The sequence below is a fragment of the Nelumbo lutea genome, chromosome 3 (genome assembly GCF_056320005.1).
Source record: "Nelumbo lutea isolate HS-2025 chromosome 3, American lotus-T2T, whole genome shotgun sequence".
NCBI classification, from domain to species: domain Eukaryota; kingdom Viridiplantae; phylum Streptophyta; class Magnoliopsida; order Proteales; family Nelumbonaceae; genus Nelumbo; species Nelumbo lutea.
The window spans coordinates 93,236,946-93,246,895 of NC_142686.1; positions in this window are offsets into that span (position 1 = coordinate 93,236,946).

Here is a 9,950-nt window from a genome sequence, read left to right on the forward strand (position 1 = left end):
GAATCAAAGACTACATTAGTTTCTCAGAAAATTTCTACTAAGAAACAAATGCAGCCTTGATTGGTTCATCAACAGGTTATACTAAGACTTGTTTGGAGGACCCAACAGGGTCTTTGACCATCACCTCAGTAAACCTGTCTTTGGTTTCATGGACAACAAAATCTTGGTCAGTAAGCAACTAGGGTCCAGGTCTCTATCAGAAACCTAGCTACTTCATCTGAAGCCATCCAAGTAGTCCAATGGTTTGGTAAACATGAAGAATATGGAATATTCATTTCCTTATCACTGATCTACTAGATTTGAATTTTGAATTTATTATAGATTGTTTGGTTGAACATGAAAGCTCTCAAGACCAAATAAGCAAATTAATACCAATTATTATATGTCTTGTATGGTCTATACTCCATTGTGTTGGAAAACACAAACACCACCAAACTAAAGTTCAAGTTTTCCTGGTCAAGGAATTTGGTATTTACTCACCAAACCCCAATTGAGTAATTTAAATACATCCCTCCCTACATCTTATGCTTTTAATTAGTAAGTAATCACCTCCATTTAGAAGTCAAAAGTGACCTTGGAAATGCAGTGTTTAGTGCTTACCTTGCAGGAGGAGCACGGAAACTCATAGATGAAGATGTGATAGAGTAAGAATATATATTTTTTAATTCAGTTAAGAAAATATGACACAGAGGAACATCATCTACAGATTTTTTTTTGGGGGGGTATAAAATGTATTAATATGCCAAGAAAAACTTATTATACTGAATTCAATCCATCAGCTTTTTACTGGGTTCGTTTCTTCCCTTGTAATTTTGAAGGGGTACTAGTTCATCAGATTACATCTATTATTTTCCAATATAACTGAATAATTTACAAAATATATGCTAAAGATTTCAACCCAAGAGACCAGACATGATTTTTATAGACTGTAGCTGTCTGGGTCATGTGTTCAAATAATAGACAAGTACCTAATAAACAACTATGGTAGCTAAACTTCTACATTGTTTTTCTATTGCAAGCAATCTAACATCTTCATAATCTATTGAATTGAAAAGACCCACCCAAAAACTCTTTCCATTCATCATTTCAAACTGTAATTAGTCTAACTCCTTCCAAAGTCATCCATTGAACCATGCTTGAATCTTAATTCCACAAGGCCAACCCAATGTGAGGACTGAGGATTCCCATTTCCTAGCCATATCAAAGGATTTCTTGGATGGAGCAGGCAGGCCTCCTGTAATTAAAATAATACTATTGTTGGTTTAAATATTTTAATTTATATCTTCCCAAGAAACAAACCTCTTATGTAGCTTTGTTAGATTAATTATATTCTGAGGCAAACCTAACGTGATTGCGTGTTGGGAGTACCACCTTATATTGGAGTGTCAAACCCAAAGACTTGGGTATTCTAAATTTTGTTTCAGACATCAAATTGAAATCAACACCATGGACCTGGACCTGAACCTTGGGCTTGTATAATAAAAGAACCCTGAAGGCTTCTCTCTTTGTGTGCCATCTCCGGCACCGGCAACTCCGAGATGGGAACCAGCGATTTGTCGATAATATAATGCTTTCAACATGCAGGGGGTGGCTGCATGAATTTGTTGAAAAAATTGTTAAGGATCCTCCCTAGGAGTACTGGAGAGTGGTTTTTGGGATCCATATTTTCAAAGAACAGTTTAAACGCAAAAGAGTTTGTAAACTGGGGTAGGGATGGCTGGAGATTAGTCGGCCGGCCGGTCACCAGAAATGGATTTTTCATTTAACTCTTGGCCATAAAATATGCCCATTTTGAGAAGTGCATCATATTATTATATAATGAACTAAATGGTCATGAACAGAGGACAACTGCAGCCAAACGTATAATTTGTATTTATCCTCAACTAATACAAATTTAATTATTTTCTGCCATGGCCATATGCGTTTCCAGAATCAGTTTGACGCTTGGGGTGTCTTTATCTAGTGAATCAAATGAAGCCATTACCTGTTCTTCCCACGGTCACCTGGTTCAGATCATGGCCATATCTGTGAAATGGAAGGGGCCCAGTGAATTCCTGGGCCTGCATGAAGTGGATAATGGGCCCCTGGGCCTGGCTCTGCTGGTCCTTCCTGCCTCCGGACTCTCCTCCCTGCTGAAAAGTCATATTAGTTGATTACTCCAACTTGATTGAATTAAAATGGTCATTCTTTACGCGTGGCAAATATGTCCAACTGAGGAGATCCTCTGCACCAGAAATTGACCCAACTGGATAACCCTAGCTTACATTTTTTCTGTGGACCCTACTGTTTTCTCACTCTATCTTTTGTAAGATTAGATTACCCGTCATTATCTTTCCTATCCAATCTTTTATAATATAATGTATTGAATATCAGTGTCATCCAACAGACTCCATTTATTTAATTAAACAGGAAGAACAGAAAGCAATTCAAAATAGGGATAAAAGAAAAAGAAAAAGAAAGAAAACCACCATCTCTGCTTCAATACATAAGTCTTGTTTTGCCATTTTAGGCTATCAAGGGTCTCTAAAACTGCATACAAAGAAAAAGAAAAAAGACAAACAAAAAAATATTTTTTTTTCTAAACATTAAAGAAAACCCTAAATTTGAAATTTTCTACAAAGGAGAATGTAGAGGTGATGTGGGATAAGCTCTAAAGTATTAAAAAAATTATGGTCTCCTGTAGTTTTCACTGAGAGGGGCCGGCCTGAAATGGCTCACATCATCACTGCACCTGGCCAAAAGTAAAGGGATAGAGACAATAAGTTATCTCTAGTAGACTTTTCTTCCCTTCCACCCAACTCAATTTATTTCTCATTGCAAATCCTTGCTGCTCCATCTCCTTTTCCTCCATATAATTGCTTGTGTTGCTTAGGCCGCGTTTGGGAATGATTTTTCAATAGGTCTTTTGTGTTTTTCAAGTTGGAGAAATCAAAAGCCAGTTAAAATATCATTTGGTGAAAAGGCTCCAAATGGGCTTTTTTCATTAAAAAAAAATTAAGAAGCAAGAAAAAAACTCTATTTATCTTTTAACGCTTGTCAAAAAAAAAAAAAGGATATTTTGAACAAAAAACTGGTGACTAACCAAACACTAGCATAATGCCTTTCCAAAAAGTCCATAACAAAAAATAATCTTTTTGCCTTGTTCTTAAAGAACCATTCAACCTAAAAGCTTAAGCTGATAGGTGAGGTCCTTGCAAATAGGGGTGTCAATTGGACTAGATTTGGTCCAATCTTATTCGGTCCAATATAAGTCCATTACAAATGGACCATGTCTAATGCAATCTAATAAACACTTTGAACCATTTTGGACCAGTCCAATTCCATGTCTAGATCATCCAATCTATTCAAATTGGTTTTAATTTAGATTTTTTTTTTTCTAATCCAAACCTGGTCCATTGACACATGTTCTTATCTTCTATCAATGGACCAGATATTGGTTCAATCTGGCCCAATCCAATATAAATCCATTACAGATGGACAAGGTCTAATCCAATCCAATAAATACTTTGGACCATTAGTCTAGACTGGTCTAATTCAACATGTCTTATTGGCCAGTCTAACCCATCCCAATTGATTTTGATTTGAGTGAAATCCAACCCAAAACCAGTCTATTGACATCCCTACCACTATAAAAGCCTATTGGGCATGAGGTGTGGACAAACATAGGCCCACCCATGCAAATTTGGATTTAGTCCTCACAAAATTGATCATCACACAGACCTCACAACACTTCATTCATGCATTGAAAACTTCAGTGGCATTTGATTGCACTTTTTAGATGTTTGAATCTGAAAAAATTGCTTTTCAGACGCCACCAAGTGTTTTTGGTATGCCCTCTAATTAGAGATCTGAAATTGGATTTCAGATCTTAATTTCTAAGAGATAGAGCGGCTGCTTAATGGGTTAGATGTAATTAAGAGGTATGTAAAAGGCATAAATGCCCTTAAAAATTTTAATATTACATGTTTTGTCATTCGTGTAAGTCGAATCAAACCTCACTGTGAGTCTGCAACCTAACGAAGCTCCACCACCACCACCGCTGCAAAGCGGTAGTGCCTTCTCTCTCGCTCTCGCGCTCTCTCTCTCTCTCCCCTACCTTCCCGTCATCGCTGTTGCAAGTTGCAACGGTGACGGTTCGATGAGTAGTAATAATAATATTATTATTAATTATAAATTATTTTTTATTAATAATTAACAATTAACTATTTTAATATTTTTATCAATTATTAATTAATAATATTTAATAATTATTTTTTATTAAACATTACTAATTATTAATTATTTTTATTAACTAGTAATTTTTAATTATTTCATTAATTTTTAAAAATTATTTTAATTTTTATTTGTCTAAATTATTAATTTTTTTTATTTTATAGTCATTAATTATTTTTTTAATTTTAATCATTTTGTTTAATAATTAGTATTTTTTAATTATTAATTTATTATTTTTTTATTTGTATTGTTTCAATATTATTTTGAGGTTGAAAATTATTTTTTATGAGATAATGCAAATTGAAATCAACATTTCCAAATAGTATGTTTTAGGGATAAAATAGTAAAATCAATGAATTTCAGATGGTAAAATGTTGATCAAATACAAAAAAACTTATGGATTCAGAATCTTTAAAAAATAAAAAACTATCTATGCCTCCTTTTAGATTTCAGATACTTTTAATGTCTTTTTAATTTTTCAAACTACAGATTTGATATTTATCAAGCGCCACCTTCGTCCCATGAACAAAAGCATACTAAAGTATGAATCTGATCTCCCTTATGTTGAAATTTAATTAACAATATTGAGACAGCAAAGATCGAACATTAAACCACTTGAGATCTTACGGTACCATTTAGAAGTCCTTGAATAAGTTTTTTTTTTTTTTTTTCTTTCATTCTCTAACACCTGTTTAGCCAAAAAAACACTTGTAAATGTTGGAGTGGAAGAAGTGAAGAACCATGAACAACTGATCCTCTTGATCTGATCAGGGTTTGTGAAAACGAAAACTTCTTATCAATATTAAACAAACCTTGAATTCCGTGAAAGAGCATCGTTTTCTAAAAGCAATGGGTTAACAAAATACAAGAAGGAAACGACGAGTTCGTCTTGGCTGGTTTTGATTGGTTTGCAGTCATTTTGCATAGAAAACGAGTGCCTGATTTTTCTTTTGTCGTTAAAAAGGTGACTGCAATCGAACTTAGTAGTTACTTTACGGAAGGAGAAAAGCATCTCCATCCTCTTGTCTCATTACCCTAGTGGACGTAATAATGGAATGGATCGAGGGCCAATCCTCCTTTCGTTGACTCGCTCAGATTCAGTTGAGTTGCTTCTGTCTACTCAACAACAGTAGAGAGAGAACTCCAGAATTCTCAGACTGCATTCCCATAGTTTGGTAAAAAAAATGCTCTAAACAGACTTTTCTGCTTTGAAAAAGTCCTTTAAAAAAACAAAGCATATAAAAAACTTAAAAAAGCTGGTGACCAAGAAACACTTAAAAATCACTTTTCAAAAGCTGGTTTTTCAGAAGTCTGTTTAATCCAAAAAGCAGTCCCAACAACATACAGAGTAAACCCAACTTGGTTGAATGCCGGATTCGTTTTGGGGTTTCGGAACACTAAACCCAAAACATGTTTTTGGTCCGTTTGGGTGACATGAATTACACTTAAAAAATCACTTTTCAAAGAGCCCATTTAAAAAATTGGTTTTCCAGAAGCCCGTTTAAGCCAAAACTCACTCCCAAAAAACATACAGAGTAAACCCAACTTGGTTGAATGTCGAATTCGTTTTGGGGTTTCGGAACACTAAACCCAAAACATGTTTTTGGTCTGTTTGGATGACATGAATTATACTTAAAAAATCACTTTTCAAAGAGACCATTTCAAAAATTGGTTTTCCAGAAGTCCGTTTAAGCCAGAACTCACTCCCAAACAACATACCGAGTAAACTCAACTTGGTTGAATGTCGGATTCATTTTGGGGTTTCGGATCACTGACGCAAATCATGTTTTTGGTCTGTTTGGGTGGCATGAATTGCCCTGGAATAGAATGTCTAAAGGGTCAATATATAATATGTTTGAAATTATTCAGGTCTAAAAGGAATTCCTAAAACTGCTTTCCACAAGGACCACAACTTGGGTATAAAACATGAAACGGGTCTAGGGTCCATATAATTTCCATTTCAGACATGGGTCAGATCCTGTCTGATCTTATGGATGTACAAATGAAGCATGTACGATCCAAATCCTTTAGAAATTAATTATATTTCATAACCATTATACATGGCCAATGTGGGTAACCTCAGTCAATATGGGTTTCAAGTGGATCAATTATCGGATCTAACCTGCTCCATCAGATCTTAGGGTTGAGAAGCTCTTAAATGATTATTAGGAATGGCAATTTCTACCCTACCCAGCGGGTACCCGCCCCTACCCTTCCTAACGGGGCAGGCTTTTTTGTTTGAAGAACGGGTTTTGGGGTGGGGACGGGTTTTAGGATTCTACAACCCGTATGGGTACAAGTAGGATAAATCCGACTAGCATATTGTTAGAAAGCATATAAATTTTATGTATCAAGTGTTAAATTTAATAATATTTTGAATTTTATGTGAAAGATAATTGATAGTTTATGTATTTTCTATATGTCTTAATTAAATAATTAGAAGTTTTGTTGTTTATTTGTATTATTTTACTTATTTATTGCTTATAAATGATAAGAAATAATAGGAAATTAGATGAAGGTTTTAAATCCAAACCGCCTTTACCCTTGAATGTGGAGAGAATAAGGTTGGAAAGGGTTTTACATTTTCATGTATGGGAAAAATTTGGATTCTCAATATCCAAATCGCTATAGATTTTAGAACAGATAAGAGTTGGGAGGTTTAGAGAAACAGATAAGGTCTAAAATTTACGATACCCGCCCCGTTACCATTAACTTGTGATGAGCTACATACATGATCACGAGGAATTAACAATTAACAAAATATTATTAGTTTATATGAAGCATTCCCTCCATCTTTTATTTCCACTTAATTTGCTCCACTACGTATACTCTCTCTCTCTCCTTCCTTGATTTTTCCAAGCCAAAGTGCCAAACCTAACGTGATTGCGTGTTGGGAACACCAGCATACTGGAGTGTCAAACCCAAAGACTGGGAGGAAGGAAACAACATCATCAAGGGCCGAAGCCGAACACCTTGGGCTTCCACAAGAACAGAACCCTGAGAAGACTAATCTCTCCTTGCGTGTCATCTTCGGTGCCGGGAAGTCCAAGGGATGAGACATCGATCTCTTCATCGTCTACACGTCGCCAACGCCAACTTGTCCATACACTACTACTAATATTAGTTTCTACATTATTTTAGTGCAAGATCAAGCTGGACAAGTTAGCTTAGCCCAAATGAGCGATCGAGCACCGTCGGTTTGGTTGTCCGCCTCGCACAATCACCTTACTTTCTCCATTCTGATGCTCTCTTGACCACAGAATGTGCATGGTGCATGCAGTTGGGTGCACCATCTGTGGACCAGGATAGAGCTATAGGCAGCTAGCTAAAGCTCTCTTTGATTAACCAAAACAGTCTATTTTGCTTTTTTTCTTTTTATTTTATTCAAGGAGAAAGAGAAAGAGAAAAATTCAGCAGCAGCAGCCGCCCCTCTGTGAGCTGTGATGACATAATTAGTGGAAGATTTTCCCAGCAGGAAAACTTTAGAAACAGTGGATAGCATGGAGGAGATCTAATGCTAAACAATGGACGACCAAAAAGATTTGAGTGATGCGCATATCTACCAAACAAATTGGTCTTTTTCGACTGTTCCAAGAACCATTCGACCTTGTATATAAGCTTTTCCAGCGGGGGGGAGAACTTTATACAAACAGTTGGTAGCATCTAGCATATGTAAGAGATATGATAGTACTATAAACAATAGACGAAGCAGATTGGATCGGTGATGCCCATAGGCACTAAATAAATGAGTCCAACTATGACATATCCTCTGGGTCAGGTTTTGATCCAATTTTATTTCTTCAACCCCTTTTTATGGGCTTGCTTGCCTTTTCAGATTTTATTAGGAATGGCAGGGGCCAGGGGCGGGTGGGGCCGGGTTTTGCCTGCCCCATTCTTAACCTCGAACCTTGGCGGGGCTAGAAATCTTAACCCCATCTCTATCCCCACATGAAAAGGGGATCCCTGAATTTGCCCCATCGCAAATTTCGGCCATCCTTATTCCCAGAGATTCCCAAATTTACACCGCCCGGCCCCGCTCTCATCATTCTTGCTTATATACTTGCAAATTTTATTTTATTTTTTTTTTATTTTTTGAAACCTACTTACAACTATTTTATATTATGTAGTATAATATAGTATGGTTTCTGGTTTCCCTGAAGCCACTCCGAACTCCTATAGGTGGTCAAAAATCCTGCCCCAACTAGGGCAAAACCCCACGGGGAGGGTGAAATTGCCATCTCTACATTTGTTTTATACATCTCATATTGCAACTGTTATGTTTTGCTCGAAAACAAGTACTCTTGTGTAAATTTCCTTCTCAGTGATATAGAATTTCAAAACTTCAATTCTGAATTGCATGCCATTAAAAACCAGTGCTAATTAATGACAGAAAATAAAAGAAGAAGAATGTGTTGATAATACCCTGAATTGGATGTCATGGTACCAGTACTTGGATGACATATTACAATTACAATTGGAGAAAATTAATTAAAAAGATGAAATTAAATTAAATTGGGGCATTATTCAAATAACACGTATTTAATTTATGAGTTCAATTATGATGCATCATTAATATTGGATTCACATTACATTTATATCTCAATCTATCATATTAACGTCTACTTATTTTTTTATTCAAATTTCAAAAATTAATTTTGGATGCATCATAAACTTTACTCTTGTTATTTTATGCTTACATTTTTTGTAGTCAATAAGGCTCAGCTTGGAAGGAATATAAATGCAAATATGTAGAGTACAAAACCTTGTATTTTGTATGTATTCATCCTTCCAAATGGAGCCTAAGGTCCATTTTATCATTCCTAAAACCTCATGGATGATTTGGACATTAGTTTAACACTAGTAAAGGTTCTCCAGCAACTAGGTCTGCTTTGGCCCTATCGCTAAGGTTTTTAAAATTGAACCGGTCAGAAGTCCAGTTCTTGGGTCAAATGGTCCGGTCGTTCAAATCGAACGAATGGCCCATTCTGACAAAAAATTAAAAAGCAATCAAAACTGTTGAATGGTTTAAACGATTCAACTGTCAGAATCAACAATTTGCTGAACAAATTAACAGTTTTTGGCAAAATAACGATTCTAAAATAAAACAAAATTGATCACCTGACCAATTCCTGATTTTTTCGGTCCAACCGTCTGGTCAGGTCAAACCATGCCTACCACTCAGCCAACAGCATCATTTTGAGCCTCTTTTTTTTTGCCACTTCAAGCCTTTATAGAAATGCCCCCAAAAGGCACTACTCTCGATATGGAATGGATTAAACATATAAAGAGGAAATTAAAGCTACTCTACTCAATGTCTGCCCAACTTTTGGACAAAGTAATAGAAGTAGTAGGCTTTTTTTCATAAGAAATCCGTGTATTTCCATATATATCAATAGCGACAGCGGCTACTGTTGAATAAATCGAGGGTCAGTTCTACTCCCTTTTGTTGACCCGACCAATGGGTTTTGCTTTTTGCAGCGTCGTCAACTTGGTAAAGCTCAAAATTTTGACTTCGGCAATTTGAATCGAGGGTGTCATTTCATTTGGATAGCTTTTGCTTTTTGAGCTTTGCGTTGTGGCTAACTAAATAAGCTAAAAAGTGTTTTGGGGCGTTTGGTAAGAATTGGTTTTAAAAACACAATAGTTTAAAGCCAAATTACTTTTAAGCCTCAAAGAACAAAGCCAAATTGGGATGTCAAGTTTTTGGGCTTTGAAACCTACATCCTAAAACTTATCCA